At 39.8% G+C, this 14,042-nt stretch overlaps 1 protein-coding gene across 3 annotated transcripts in view; it reads right to left on the minus strand.

Annotated features, from left to right (window-relative positions):
* Nucleotides 1-14,042, minus strand: part of NELL1 (neural EGFL like 1) — a gene marked incomplete at both ends in the record, with an annotated part of 772,717 nt that overhangs the window by 427,717 nt on the left and 330,958 nt on the right. The window lies entirely within an intron of this gene.

The following is a 14,042-nucleotide window of genomic DNA, read 5'->3' on the forward strand; positions in this document are numbered from 1 at the left end:
GATATTATGGTTGGAACATTTTCTGGGTCTATGAATTGGCAGACACAGAAGACTTCACTGGGTGTGTGTTCATGCCTTAGAGGGACATTTACTTCCAGCTTTAATAAAAAAAAAAAGGAAATAGAATCTAATGGAGAGAAAGCTTGCCAATGCAATTGATTTACTAAAGGAACAAGCTATCTGCGCAGCGTGAAGCTTTAGTCTGTATAAAATGAATGCTGATTTAAACGGATGCTCAAATCTCGGATTGTTTTTCTTCCAGACGCTTACAAAACCCATCTTCCTCTTCACTCAGTGACTCTAAGGCCAGAAGAAAGTGTCCAACAAGTCACAGAAGGGATTACATGATGGTTGAACAGGGACCCAGGCATCTATATTTTGAAGGAATGTTTTGCTATAATATGTACCTCTTTGGCTTTGTATCTAAACTACAAAAATGTTGTCAAATCCTTTGAAATTAACAAGTGAGGAGTTATGTGTGAATATCACATCTGATCAACATGCCCAATGCATGTCATTTTGTGCACTGGGAAAAAAATGGGGTAGGCAGCAAGGTGGGTCAGTCCCTGGGAGCAAGGGCCACGAAATAGTACTCTTTGCTCCAAAGTAAGGCTCTAGCCCTGGCTGTTTCAGTAATCAGCGTGAATTGCTAGACCTATTGTATTCAGGTCTTCCATCCTCAAAATGGAAGTCATAAAATACCTATCTCATAAACATGTTGTGAAGATTAAATGCATTAATCTATACTTGGGGCTTGGCCCAGTGCCTAGACTACTCAGTAACTGTTAGCAGTTAGTGATACATTGACTTGAATATTACAATATTCCAATGTACATAAAGCGGAAAAATCAATACACCTGTAAGCCTTCCTTTCTCAACCTCACTATTAGCAACATCAAAATGAATCATTCAAATAACTGGAAAGTATTTTGTGAGAAAGATTTTCACTGAGCTCTGCTGAGAAGCTCTCTACATTGCTGAACTGAATGAGGAAAAAAAGAAACTGTTCTCAGGCACACTCCTTCCCTAAGGCATCCCTAGCCCATCATAGACATGTGGACAAGGCTTAACCAATCTTTCCTCAGGATTTTCTCCATGGCATGAGACTAGTAAAAATTAATGATATAAGCCAGCAACCTTCGTAAACAGAACCTACAATCTGTTAGAAAAAAAATAGTTAAAGCCACATATAGTAGTAAACCATAGTCATAAATAATAAAGCAATAGATGTAAAGAAACATTGTCAACCCTTGTTAAGAGACATGGACATTAACTTAAAAATAGACATATGGCCATCCTCTAAATGTTCTCCAAATCACTTTACCATTCATTTATTTTATGTGTATGAATGTTTTGCCTGCCTGTCCATATGTCCATCAAGTGTATATAGTGCTTGATCAGGCCAGAAGAGGGTGTTGGATCCCTTGAAACTGGAGTTTTGGATGGTTATGAGTAGCCATGCAGGTGTGGGGAGATGATCCCAGGTTCTCTGCAAGGGCAGTAAGTACAGTAAGTATGTGTAATCACTAATCCAACTTTCCAGCTGTAGTGGTTTAAATATGGTTGGACCGTGGGAAGTGGCACTCTGAGGAGTGTGGCCTTGTTAGAGTAAATGTGGTCTGGTTGAAAAAGTGCATCACTGTGGGGTTGGGCTTTGAGGTTCTTTGCTCAAACTGTGCCCAGTGTGGTAAGAAGTCCCACCCTGGCTGCCTGCAGAAGACAGTCTCCCTCTGGTTGCCTTCAGATCGAGATGTAGAACTCTCAGCTTCTCCAGCACCAGGTCTACCTGCACACTACCATGCTTCCCACCATGATAACAACAGACTAAACCTCTAAAACTGTAAGCAAGCCCCAATTAAATGGTTGTTTTTTTCTTTATAAGAGTTGCCTTGGTCATGCTATCTCTTCATAGCAAATGAAACCCGATGATACCAACCCTCAAATTTATTCATAAACAGTATATAATTTCCAAAAAATGACTTGAAACTTTTATAGAACTGTTTGAAACATCCCATAAAAGATGAGAGAAACTAAAAAAATTAAAATGAAAAGGAAAGAGAAGTTAAAGGAAAAGCCAAGCCTAGAACCTATATAATCTGATTGTAGAGACACAAAATAAAGCTGAAAAAAATTAAAATTCTGACCTAGGTACTCATAATTTGGTTCATAATGAAAAGGGACATTTTAAATTAGCAATAAAGCTAGGATTATTTAAAGAACTGTTCCAGTACATTTTATCAACTGAGGGGAATAAAAAAACAACAACAACAAGAAATAATAATGCTAGGCTCTCCTATAATACCCCAAGGCAAGCTAACACTAAAATGAACAATTAATTGTTTAAAATTAAACTGCAAAATAATAAAGAGACTGAAATGGTTCGCTGGGGAGAAATATCTTCTCATAATAATGCCAAGTCTGAAGCATCATTTCTTTTTCCTATTTCTGTCGTCTTGGACAATGAACCTGAAGTCGCTCACAGGTTGAACAAGCAAGTCTGTCCTCATGTGACATTCCCAGAACTAGAAAGAATATCTGAAAGGTTTGATTTCAATCAAAAGCTTCTATTAGACCAGAAATACCGTAAGCAAAATAAAAAGGCCAATTATAAACTTGGCAGATAATTACACACATACTAAGCCATTAAAACTTAAAGGTTAAGCCCCCCTGCACTCAGGAAGTAGAGCTGGAAGATCAGAAGTTCAAGGCCTGCCTGGGCTACATACTATGCTTGAACCTAACTGGTGTTATATGAGAGCTCCATTTGAAAAGAAACAACAAAAACATATAAAATAAATTAGACTGTATAAAACTCTGAAATGTGCAGAATACAGTCTGAAGCTGCACACTGTATAGGGATTTGCAAACGCAAATGTGAGGTAGGAGCAGGGAAAATGTTGGCAAGTTGGTAAGTCGATTCGAGCACTGAGGCTGCCATTCCTTTACCTATTAATACCAGCAAGGACTAAAAATCTACAGTGCCCTGATGCACTTGTCTGTGGGGGTCCAAAGTCCATGAGGCCAAAATTTCATAAAAAGAGGCTGAGGAGTTCGGCTTAGCAGTGAAAGCTCAATGAGATCCCTACAACTGTGAGTGTTCTAAGCCATTCTACATATTCTAGACAAAACAATAAAGGTATTCGTACTCTATGAATTAATTACAATGATGCTTCATTTAAAAAGCCCTGAACATTAGAGAAGGACAGAAAGTAGGTGGTATCTTTTGAGGTATGAATAAAAGCACAATTTTAGATATTTAGTATTGAAAACTACATTTAATGGGAAAGCCCCGGGATGGCTAAGATTCATTAGCAACAGGATCCAGAATCACACAGGCTTGTCTGTCAAAAGGAACTCCCGCCCTAAAACCAGGACCATAAAAGAAGAAGCCTGTTACCCATGGACTGACAGAAGCCATTCAATCTGCATGACACATGTGACAAAAGCCAGTCAATCTGCATGACACAACATGGAGCCAGCAGGTCTCCTAACAAGCATCTTCTAAAGCAGTTCCAGGTCCTACCTCTCCTTATGTTCCATTACAAAAGCTGATTATCACTCTCTGCTGGGTATGTTCAACTGTTTGACACAACAGTTTGGAAACACCAGCCTCTCATACCAATAAAGTCCATTCTCACCATTTGGAGGACAGACAGTATCGACTCTCATTTTCCTCCACTGACATTTTCCTTACATCTGTGAGGCAGTTTCTACACTGGGTTGATGGAGGAGGACCTGCCCAGTGGATGTCATCATCCCATGGTCTTGAGTCCTATGCTGAATACAAAAGGAAAAAAATGGACTGAAGCCCAGTATTCATCTCTCTGCATCCTGAGGATGCATAAGCCCTGGCTGCCATGCCTTCCCCACCATGGTGCATTCTCTTCCAACTGCAGCTAAACCACAGCCTCCCTACCTTAAGTGACTGTCAATCAGCTATGTCACTGCTGCTTCATGAGATAATTGCCACAGGGTTAATCCCAGATAGTTAATGACAGTACAACCTTGACTTTCTAAAACAGAGACTCTTCCTGTTGGTCAAAATGAGAAAAAGAAAGGGGGAGATGGAGAAAAGTGTATCCTTATCAAAACACTTGTTGCCCTGTATCTCCACCTGATTGGATAGGGGATGGCTTTGTTCTTTCCCATTCTACCCTTTCTACAATGAAAACGTGTTGCTACTGAGGTGAGGAAAAACAACCACGATTTAAAAGGTTCGGAGAATGAGTCACCCTATAGAAAGGATCTCTTGTGCAATGTATGGAAGCATCAGCTGTCAACAAAATGCTGTTGGCTTATTTAGCATAGGCAGGAAATAGAAAGTGATATCCAACAGACAGAGTTATGAGATGGAGTCCCGAGCACAGGAAGATTTGCCCTGAACTCTGAGCAGACAGACATATGAAACTGAGGAGAGGTAACCCATCATGTGGTACACATAGAATAGAATAAATGGGTTGATTGAGTTATGAGCTAGTTGGGTGATGAGAAAAAACTTATGACCTAAGCATTTATTCTTGAAATAATTAAATCTCAGGGTCGATAATTTGGGAACTGGGTATGGGAGGAAAAGCCCTCAGTTACATCACCCAATAGTGAACTGGGAGAAAAATAGTAAGTTATGTGTCACTACTATTTCTCTCGTTGTTTAGACTTCCTGTTAACCAGAGTTGATTTGACCCATGAATTTGGTTTATCAGAGACATACATTTGCTCCAATAAGGCACAGTATAGCCCAAAGGAGACCAGTGATGAATATAGACAAACACACTAAAAAAAGCAATTTTGTCAAACAATTACATTTGAGGAGAGCATTTCTGGGCCTAACAATGTCTCTAACAGCATGTTTTGAGGTAATGGGGACTGTGGAAGAAGACACAAAATACTCACATCAAATACTGCAAGGGAAGCTGGTGTATATTTTCTCCTAGCTGTGTGGGTCTCTGATCTTTCCTAGTATACAGACTGCTGGGCTGTGGTGCTCAGTGTATCCTCCGAGCTATGTGGGAAAGTCTTCTTCAAGAAAGCTTGCTATGATTAAGAGGAAACCTCAGGTCCAAATGGGTCAGGCTAATGCATACCAGCCAGGCATGACTGATCAATAGTTTCATCTTCGCCTCACTGGCTGGGATGTAACCTCTTCCAAATGCAGACAGTCTCTGTGGTGTTGATCTAGTACCAAACACAGAATGCTTCTCCCTTCAAGCAACCCGTGTTTCTGCTACAACATGAAAGAGCCAACTCCCTCCTTAGTCTACAATGCCCCACCTGTTTGAATCAGCTCACATTTCTACCTCCACCTGCTATTTCTGAAGTTCATCCAGCCACCCTAGACTCATGACTTTGAAAAGAGAAACTAAGGCTTCTTTGTGGACCTTTCACATGATGATCTTCTGAAGCAGATTACTATACTACAGTTTGATCTACCAGCTTTGCTTCATTCATATCTAGACTGAATGGTCTCTCAATGATCTATCTCTCAGAGGACATAAGAAGTAAACTTGTCCTCTCCCTGATCCGCACTACAGAATCCAAGATATATAATCTACTTTTCCTTATTTCATTGCACTACTGAAAGCTACCAAAACTTAATAAAGATTGATTGACTAATTCACTACAATCAATACATCAACATAGTTAGCTATAGAGCCAAAATACATTAAGGTTGTGACCACTTTGGTGTTGTGGTCCAATCACCCTCCCTTCTAAGGATTTTTTTTCTACAGAAGACTAAGTAGCCTTCATGGCTCTAGCCTTGCTACAATGTGCCTGCTTAAATGTAAATCTGACAATGTGATGCTTTGGTTCAGAGCCTTATACATTCTCGGTTTCATCAAGAGCAAAGATAAGAGATACTAGAGTGGTGGCCACCTTGGCTTTGTACTTCCTCTCCCACGATTTCCCTTCTCCTCCTACTCCAACCACAGAGGAAGCAGACATTAAAGAATGCACTTTTTCCAATTAAAAAAAAAGTATTTACTTAGAAGCATTCAGAATGTCAACAAAGCAGCCAGAATTAGTTTTGTTTTGTTTTTTTTTTTTGTTTTGTTTTTTGCAATTACAGAGTGGTATTCAGTTAACATAAAAACAATTATCTTTGTATAAACTGTATCAGAGACAACTGAAGATGAAAAAAAAAATCCCAAAATAAAACCAAAAATAAAAAAAAAAAAAAAACAGAAAAAACCAACCAAATTACTGTCTCCATATATAACTAATTTGTGCTGTAAACCAACAAGAGCCTGCTTTAAATTTCCACACCAATTTACAACCTCCAGACAGTACCAGGCAAGGTTAGTGGCTATTGAAAATACCACCAGGACAGGGCTATCTAAAGCCACATTCAGTAGTGTGTTAACTATACAAAAAGACACTGTACTGTTTAAAAACAAATTTTACATAGCCTTACATTTCTTTCTTTAAAAGGAGTGAGTTGTGTAAAGGGGGGTTAAATGCTTTATAGACAAGAAAAAAAAAAACTGTGCTAGAACCAACTTATTCATTATCATCACAATCTTCTTCCTCCTCTTCCTCATTCTCCTCTTCCTCTTCCTTCTTTTTCTTGCTCTTTTTCTTCAGCTTTGACCACCCCCTTTTTCACTGCATCAGGTTTTCCTTTAGCTCTGTAGGCAGCAATATCCTTTTGGTACTTCTCCTTCAGCTTGGCGGCCTTCTTCTTGTCATCCATGGCAGTGTTGTTCCACATCTCCCCTAGTTTCTTCACGACATCACCAATGGATAAGCCAGGATGCTCACCTTTGTTTTGGGGCAATACTCAGAACAGAACAAGAAGGCCGACGGAGGCCTCTTGGGTGCATTGGGGTCCTTAAACTTCTTTTTAGTCTCCCCTTTGGTGGGAGAGGATGTAGGTTTTCATTTCTCTTTCATAAGGAGCCTTGTCAGCCTTTGCCATTTTTTCAAATTCTCCCTTTTCTTTAGCATGGTCTTTGACCTCTCTGAGCACTTCTTGGAGAACTCCGAGAAGCTGACAGAAGCATCCAGGTGCTTCTTGCTCTCCTCCCAGCAGGTTTTCCCAAAGAATGCATATGAGGACATTTTGCTTCTTAGGATCTTCTTTGCCCTGGTTTAGTTAATTTTCCTCCACAAGGCACAGAGCTGCCCAGTGCCCGAGTGTCTCTCGCTTGCCCCAGCGCTGTGTCCATGGAGCTCAAGGTACTGCAATGGCTGTGAGAGCAGGAGCCAGACACCAGAAGAAAGCTTTCTGTAAGCTCATTTTAAAAAGCTGGAGAGGCTGGAGGTCTGGCTCAACTGTTAAGAGCTCTTTCTACCCTTCCACAGGATGCGGGTGTAGTCCCCAATTGTCTGTTCCAGGTGATCTGAAGACTCCCTGAGTAATTGAATCTATGTGGTGCACATAAACACATTCAGACACTTACATATGCATTTTTTTAAAACATTGGAAATAGACATTATAGCATAAACCTTTATTTCCAGCTGTCTGGAAGTGAAGACAGGAAGATCACAGTAAGTTCAGTGCCAGCCTACAACTTGGTCTACATGGAGAGTTCCAGGTCACTCAAGGCTACATAGTAGGACGCTGATTTAAAAAATAAATTATTCCACAAAGAGGCTCCAATGACCTAATCAGACCGTGAAGTCAATTCAGGCCTCCAGTTTGTATATTTATGCATCACAGAAGACTTGGAGATAATTGTTCTTTTTTAAGCAAAACAAGAACACTTAATCGTGCATTTAATTGTGCTTGTGGCTGCAGAGCCTGTACCATCTAACATGCATATGACCCTTTGTTAAATCAGCTGTCTTTTCTTCAACCCAAAATAGACTGCTTTAAAAATTATGTCTATGTAACTTTTGAGTTTTAAACTATCACTGTTCAGATTGTCACATCTAAGGGTTTGATTAAAATTATTAGTTTACAGAAGTAATATTAAAGGAAAGTTTAAAAGGAAAGTAAGAAACCAGATAGGTTTGTGTACTGGCTGGTTGTGTGTCAACTTGACACAAGCTGGAGTTACCATAAAGGAGCCTCAGTTGAGGAAATGCCTCCATGAGATCCAGCTGTAAGGCATTTTCTCAACTAGTGATCAAGGGGGGAGGGCCCAGCCCATTGTGGGTGGAGCCATCCCTGGCCCAGCCCATTGTGGGTGGAGCCATCCCTGGGCTGGTAGACCTGGGTTCTATAAGAAAGCAGGCTGAGCAAGCCAGGGGAAGCAAGCCAGTAAGCAACAACCCTCCATGGCCTCTGCATCAGTTCCTGCTTCCTGACCTCCTTGTGTTCCAGTCCTGACTTCTTTTGGTGATGAACAGCAATGTGGAAGTGTAAGCTGAATAAACCCTTTCCTCCCCAACTTGCTCCTTGGTCATGATGTTTTGTGCAGGAATAGAAACCCTGAATAGTTTGTATTTTAATTTTCCATGTACCTCTGATATTGCAAATCTCAAATAAACACTGTCTCTGTCTGTCTCTGTCTCTCTCTTTCTCTCTCTGTGTGTTAGTGAATATATATATGTGTGTATATATATACATATATATATATATATATATATGAATTATCTCATGTGATAAGAAGTGGTGGATGTCCAAATAATACTGCTGAGGAAGGGAGACAATTATACCTTGTTTACTTCATTCCTCAGTCTCTGGATGCATTTAAGATGCAGCATAGCTGTCCTCAGTGACTGACATCTACATCTGTGTTTGTGGCTTCACTTGTCAAGCTAAAGTTTCATTAGCATTTATTCTCAGTTCAACTTCAAAAGCACTGGATGCAGGCCTGCAAGAGGGAGCTACTTTGGATTACAGAGCCATTTTCAAAAAACCAAAATCTGAGTCAGTCTGCAGGAACACAAAGCTCAGATCCTGGTTCAAGGCAGATTTGTATGTACTGAAAACTACTGTACTGTGGGGACAATGTAAAGAGGAGCTTGTGAGCAATGCTAGTCTTCAAATGCTTCCCTCTTCCCCCAGAATTAGCAGGCAAATGCTTGGGGAGTCTGAATACCATGCCTTGAAAATGGAGCTAGGAATGTTAAATGGAACTCTTTTTGAGTATAGGAGGCTAAAGAACCCTAGGGGTTACCTTCTGATTTTCATTACTGATATCTCAGTATTTGAGAGATTTGTATTACTTTTGCACTTATGTATGATGAGTGATAAACATGCATGCAGAAGCCCACAGAGTCCGGAAGAGGGCATTGGGTTCTCCATAGTTGTAGTTAAAAATAGTTATGAACCTCCCAATATGGTTCCTGGAAATAAAATAGAGCTCAGATTCTCTGGAAGAGCACCAAGCATTCTTAAACACGGAGCCATCTGCCCTGCCCCAAGATACCAGCATTTTAAGACTAATATGGTCATGCATAACTGGGCAAGACTAAGCAGGGACTTTGTGCTTTGCAATGAGGAAATGTTTTTATAAATCATTATGTTAAGGGAAATAAGCCATACTCAGGAAGGCAAATATGTTTGATCTCATATGCAGAGTCTAGATGAAAATGGAAAAGAACATGAAAGTACATGAGAACACAGTGACAAAGATGAGGGCAGCTGTGACAACCTGGCCGGGTCATGAGAGAGAGGCCAGGGCAGAGGGGTGGTGAGACAATCAGAGGAAGGTTCACACATATGAAAATGTCATGAAAAAAAAAAAAACCTACTATCCTGTACAGTTAACACATACCACTCTAAAAAGCTTAAAGATGAAAAGTTCATTTGTCCAGCAATCCACTCCATAATTCCTTACTCAGCAATATATTCAATGGCCCACTCATTCAGTAACACACTCAGTAATCCACAACCTGAGCCTGACGGTAACTTCACGGGCAACAAAAGGTAGATGTATCCCACTGAGAAAGAGCCATGGCATATGAATATTTCCCATGGTGGGGTGACTGCCCCCAAGCCTGTGGGTAGTTCTGAGTGGAAAGGTTCCCAGAGCTCTGAGTTTCCCTAGTGTGGAGTGTTTCTTTCTACAGAGTTGCAATCCCCATCAGGGAAGTTTGAAATCTTGCTATAATGGCACATGGCTGTAGACACAGCTACTTGGGAAACTGAGCTAGGCGCATAGTCTGAGACTTGGGACCAGAAACCAGCCTGGTCATCTCAGTGAATGCCAAACCTTCTTTGGCCAAGGTCTCTGGGAATGTGGGGAGAGCTGGGGACCTGTATTCCTACATCTCCATCTTCAGCCTACATTATTATATGTTTTGGTTACAAGTTTGCATTTAGTGAACATTGTCGTGTTATCTTCAAACCCAACAAGGTTCAGCCATTCTTCAACCTACACACATTTCAGAAGTTCAGTTAAACTCTCTTCATTTTGTTAGTTTCATTCTGAATCCAAATCCTGAAGACCAAACACAATCTAAAAGACATCTCTAAGATAAAAGGCCATTCTATGAATGCATGCACTTGTAAGCTACTGGAAAATTTCTTCATGACAATTTAGAAATTCTAGAAAATTTGCACCTAAACTATTTCATGTTTACCTATTTAACTATTTAAATAAATACCTACTGCTTTAAATGTTTAACTATTTAATGAATACCTACTATTAAATAGACATTCATTCAGTAAACCAAGAAGGCTCAGAATTTTAAAAAATCTATTAGCCAACTGCTATTAAAGATAATTTGTTAAGAACCTATAGGATTATTTAATTATATGACTAAGACGCTAGGGAAATTTTCTTTAAATTATATTTTTTAAAAAAAGAGGGAGAAGGGTATTATTATTTAAACATTAGTTACCATCAGAAAGCTCTGGAAATGAAATTAACACAGAAAGTATCAGTCTATAAAAACACAGAATAAGTAATGTTTTGCACAGAATATACAGTTTTCTGTTTTATCATTATTTGCTTTTTTTTGCGTTACTATATGAAAAAGACTCCCCACCCTCCTTCCCTGACCTTCTTTCTCCCATTAAACAATCCCTTCCTCGCTTGCTTTCAATCACCTGTTTTATTTAGTGTAGTGTCATTTTGTTTTGTCAAAGTATTGAAAGAATAATGTTTCTCATGCTTAAATTTGGAGACCCAAAAACATCCAGAGTGTATTATCTTAGATCCTCCCAGTCCTTAGTAATGATCTTGTATTTGTATTCTTTTAGAAATTAGGGAAACAAATTTAAGCTTTTTATGTGTGTAGAATTGACAAATATGAATTGTGCCACTAAGTGACAGGTGACTAACTGAACAGTTGTATCGTATGGTCACAGAACTTACATGCTTGGTTCCATTTGCCACTATCTATTGTTTGAATCACTGGATCCTGAAAAAGATTTTTAAAAGTTGTAAGAAGCAAAGGGATGCCACGATTGGCAGCTCTGTAGTGATGGAAAAAGAAAAATCCAGAAATCTGAGCCTTTTCGGGGTGATGATACTTGAGGCACGATAAACTCAGTGACATTGAGTTTCAGTAAACAGGACAGGGTTACACAGCACGTGCTGGTTTAAATTCACCAAAATAGAGAATCAACCAGAGAGAATGAATGCTGCTTATTTCATAATCAGCTACCAGGATAACAAACGTAGCCTTGACTTTTATATTCCATATCTTAGCAACACCATTCTAATCATCTGCAGAAAGAATCTCTGAGTCACCATGGGTTGTTCCCCACCCCTTTAAAAGCTAGTCTGTACTTTGCTGAGACTTGAAAAGCACTATCTTGAAGAATCAATTAAAATGCCATTAATGCTGGTGTGTTCAGTAATAAAGGCAGATACAAAATAAATATACAAAAATCAATACCATCCTTAAACACCAGCAATAAAAAGGGCACAGAATATAATAGGAAAAAGATAATTACTGTATTAGCAGCACAACAAAAGATAACCAGAAATAACATTAACTAGAAACACCCAGGAGAGCATATGTTGTACAGGGAGGGATTATAAAACTATCTAGAAACTCGAGAACTCTTAGACAAATGTAAAGACATTTACGATAAAGCTAAATAATGACCAATGGGCTATTATTCTGAAATTTAATTACACGTTTAATTCAACTTCAATTAAATCTCACATAGGATTATTACTGGAATGTGGCCGTGATGGTCTAGAGGAAAGCAATGAACTGGTGGGAATAGCCAAGGAAATTTAACAAAAGGTGAGAAATGGAGGAAGAGGAGCCAGTTTTAATCAGGGATGTGGCCCCTGATAGATTGCTGTGGCTCCCATCAATGGCCCTACAGCCATATGGGCAGTACTAATTGGACCAGGGGTGTGGAAAAAAAAGACATAAAGTTGGTAAGGTGGTCTAACTGGAGAAAACCTGGGAGGAGTTGAAGCAGGTAACAGATTTGAATACGAACAAAATACATTGAATATATTCATTAAGTTCTCAAAAATATATACATTTTAAAGATGAGGGACAAAGCACTGGCTACTTTTCCAAAGAACCTGGGTTCAATCCCCAGCACCCACTCGATAGAGTACAGCTGTATGCAACTCCAGTCCCAGAGCATCTGAGGATATTTTCTTAACTCTGTGGGCACCAGTTATTCAAAACTAAAAATATTTTAAAAGTATATTTAATTAAGTAGAATGAGATTTTTTTTCAATCTTTTTTAATTAGATACTCTGTATTTACATCTGAGATGTTATCCCTTTACCCCGCCCAGCTCCCATCCCCCTCCCCCTCCAGTTGCCTTCACAAACGTGCACTCCCTTCTGGTCTGCCTTTCCACCCCATTGCCTTGTCATTCCCCTGTATTGGGACTATGTGCCCTCTCTGGAACAAAAGCCTCTTCTCACACTGATGCCAGACACTGCTATCTTCAGCCACATACACATCTGGATCAATAGGTCTCTCGAAGTATGCACAGAGGTTGATGTTTTATTCCATAGGAGTTTTGGAGGGGTTGGTTGGTAGATAATGTTATCTTCCCATGATGCTGCAACCTCTTTCAGTTCCTTAGGTCCTTTCCTTAGCAATCTCATTGGGATCCCCTAGTTCAGACCGATGATTAGCTGCAAACATGTTCAGATGTATCTATATGACTCTAGCATAGTCCCTGAGGGGGCATCTCTGTCTGGTTCCTGCCAGTAAGTACTATTTGGGACCAAATATAGTGCTTGGATTTGGTAACTGCATATGTGGAGGATCCCCAGGTGAGGTGGCTTCTGAGTGATCTTTTCTCCAATCCCTGTTCCTCTATTTGACCTTGCATTTCCTCCCATGAGAGTTTTGTTCTCTTTTTTAAGGACTGAGGCATCCCCATTTTGGCCCTCCTTCTTTTTGAGCTTATAATGTCTGTGAATTGTTTCTTGGGTATTGGGTATTCCAAGCTTTCTGGGGCTAGTATCCTTTCTAACAGAAAATTTAGAGACTTCTGTAGGCAGTCTGAGAAAAGGGGTGAAAGAGAAATACACACCTTTGTAAAGTGTATGGACAAGTATACTAGAAGCATTGTGCCCATGAATGCCCATACATACCTGCAGTACGCCCAGAGCATGGTTTGGGAAAGGCACAGGACACCACATCTCTGAACTCTTGGGTTCCTTACTTTCTCATTCACAATGCAATTCCTTTAATCCACAATAACTATCAATACCACAATTCTAACCCTCACCATGGAGAAGTGTTCTCATTTCCAGCCCAACACTACACCACTGTTTTCTGGTGCTATGGTTGGTTTTCAGTGATGTCTCTGCCATAATCTTTCGACCTCAGAGGCTACTGGTCCATTCATCTGTGGTATGTGTTCTTAATCAGCCATCTTGTCTTTTTTTCTATTTGTCTTCCCTACCTAATCGTTCTTTTAACCCTAACTACATAGGCCATCTTTTCCAGGTATACTTGGGTAAATAAAACCCTATTCTGTATGAAAGTTAACTGTTCACCATTAATGGCCTTCACTCAACCAACACAAAGCTTCAGAAACAAAAGTTCTGTCAATTGGCTTTAGAGCATTAAGTTAACTGTGCTATACATTCCACTAGGCTTACCTTGCTCATCTCTGGGAAGACTACTCACACCTCCTCTAGCCACCAGAGCCCTATGGACACTTCCCTGTTCCCACTTCACATTCTGCCGAGAAAACAAACCGCCTGTTATAG

The sequence above is a fragment of the Micromys minutus genome, assembly GCF_963924665.1.
Source record: "Micromys minutus genome assembly, chromosome: 32".
Lineage (NCBI taxonomy): Eukaryota > Metazoa > Chordata > Mammalia > Rodentia > Muridae > Micromys > Micromys minutus.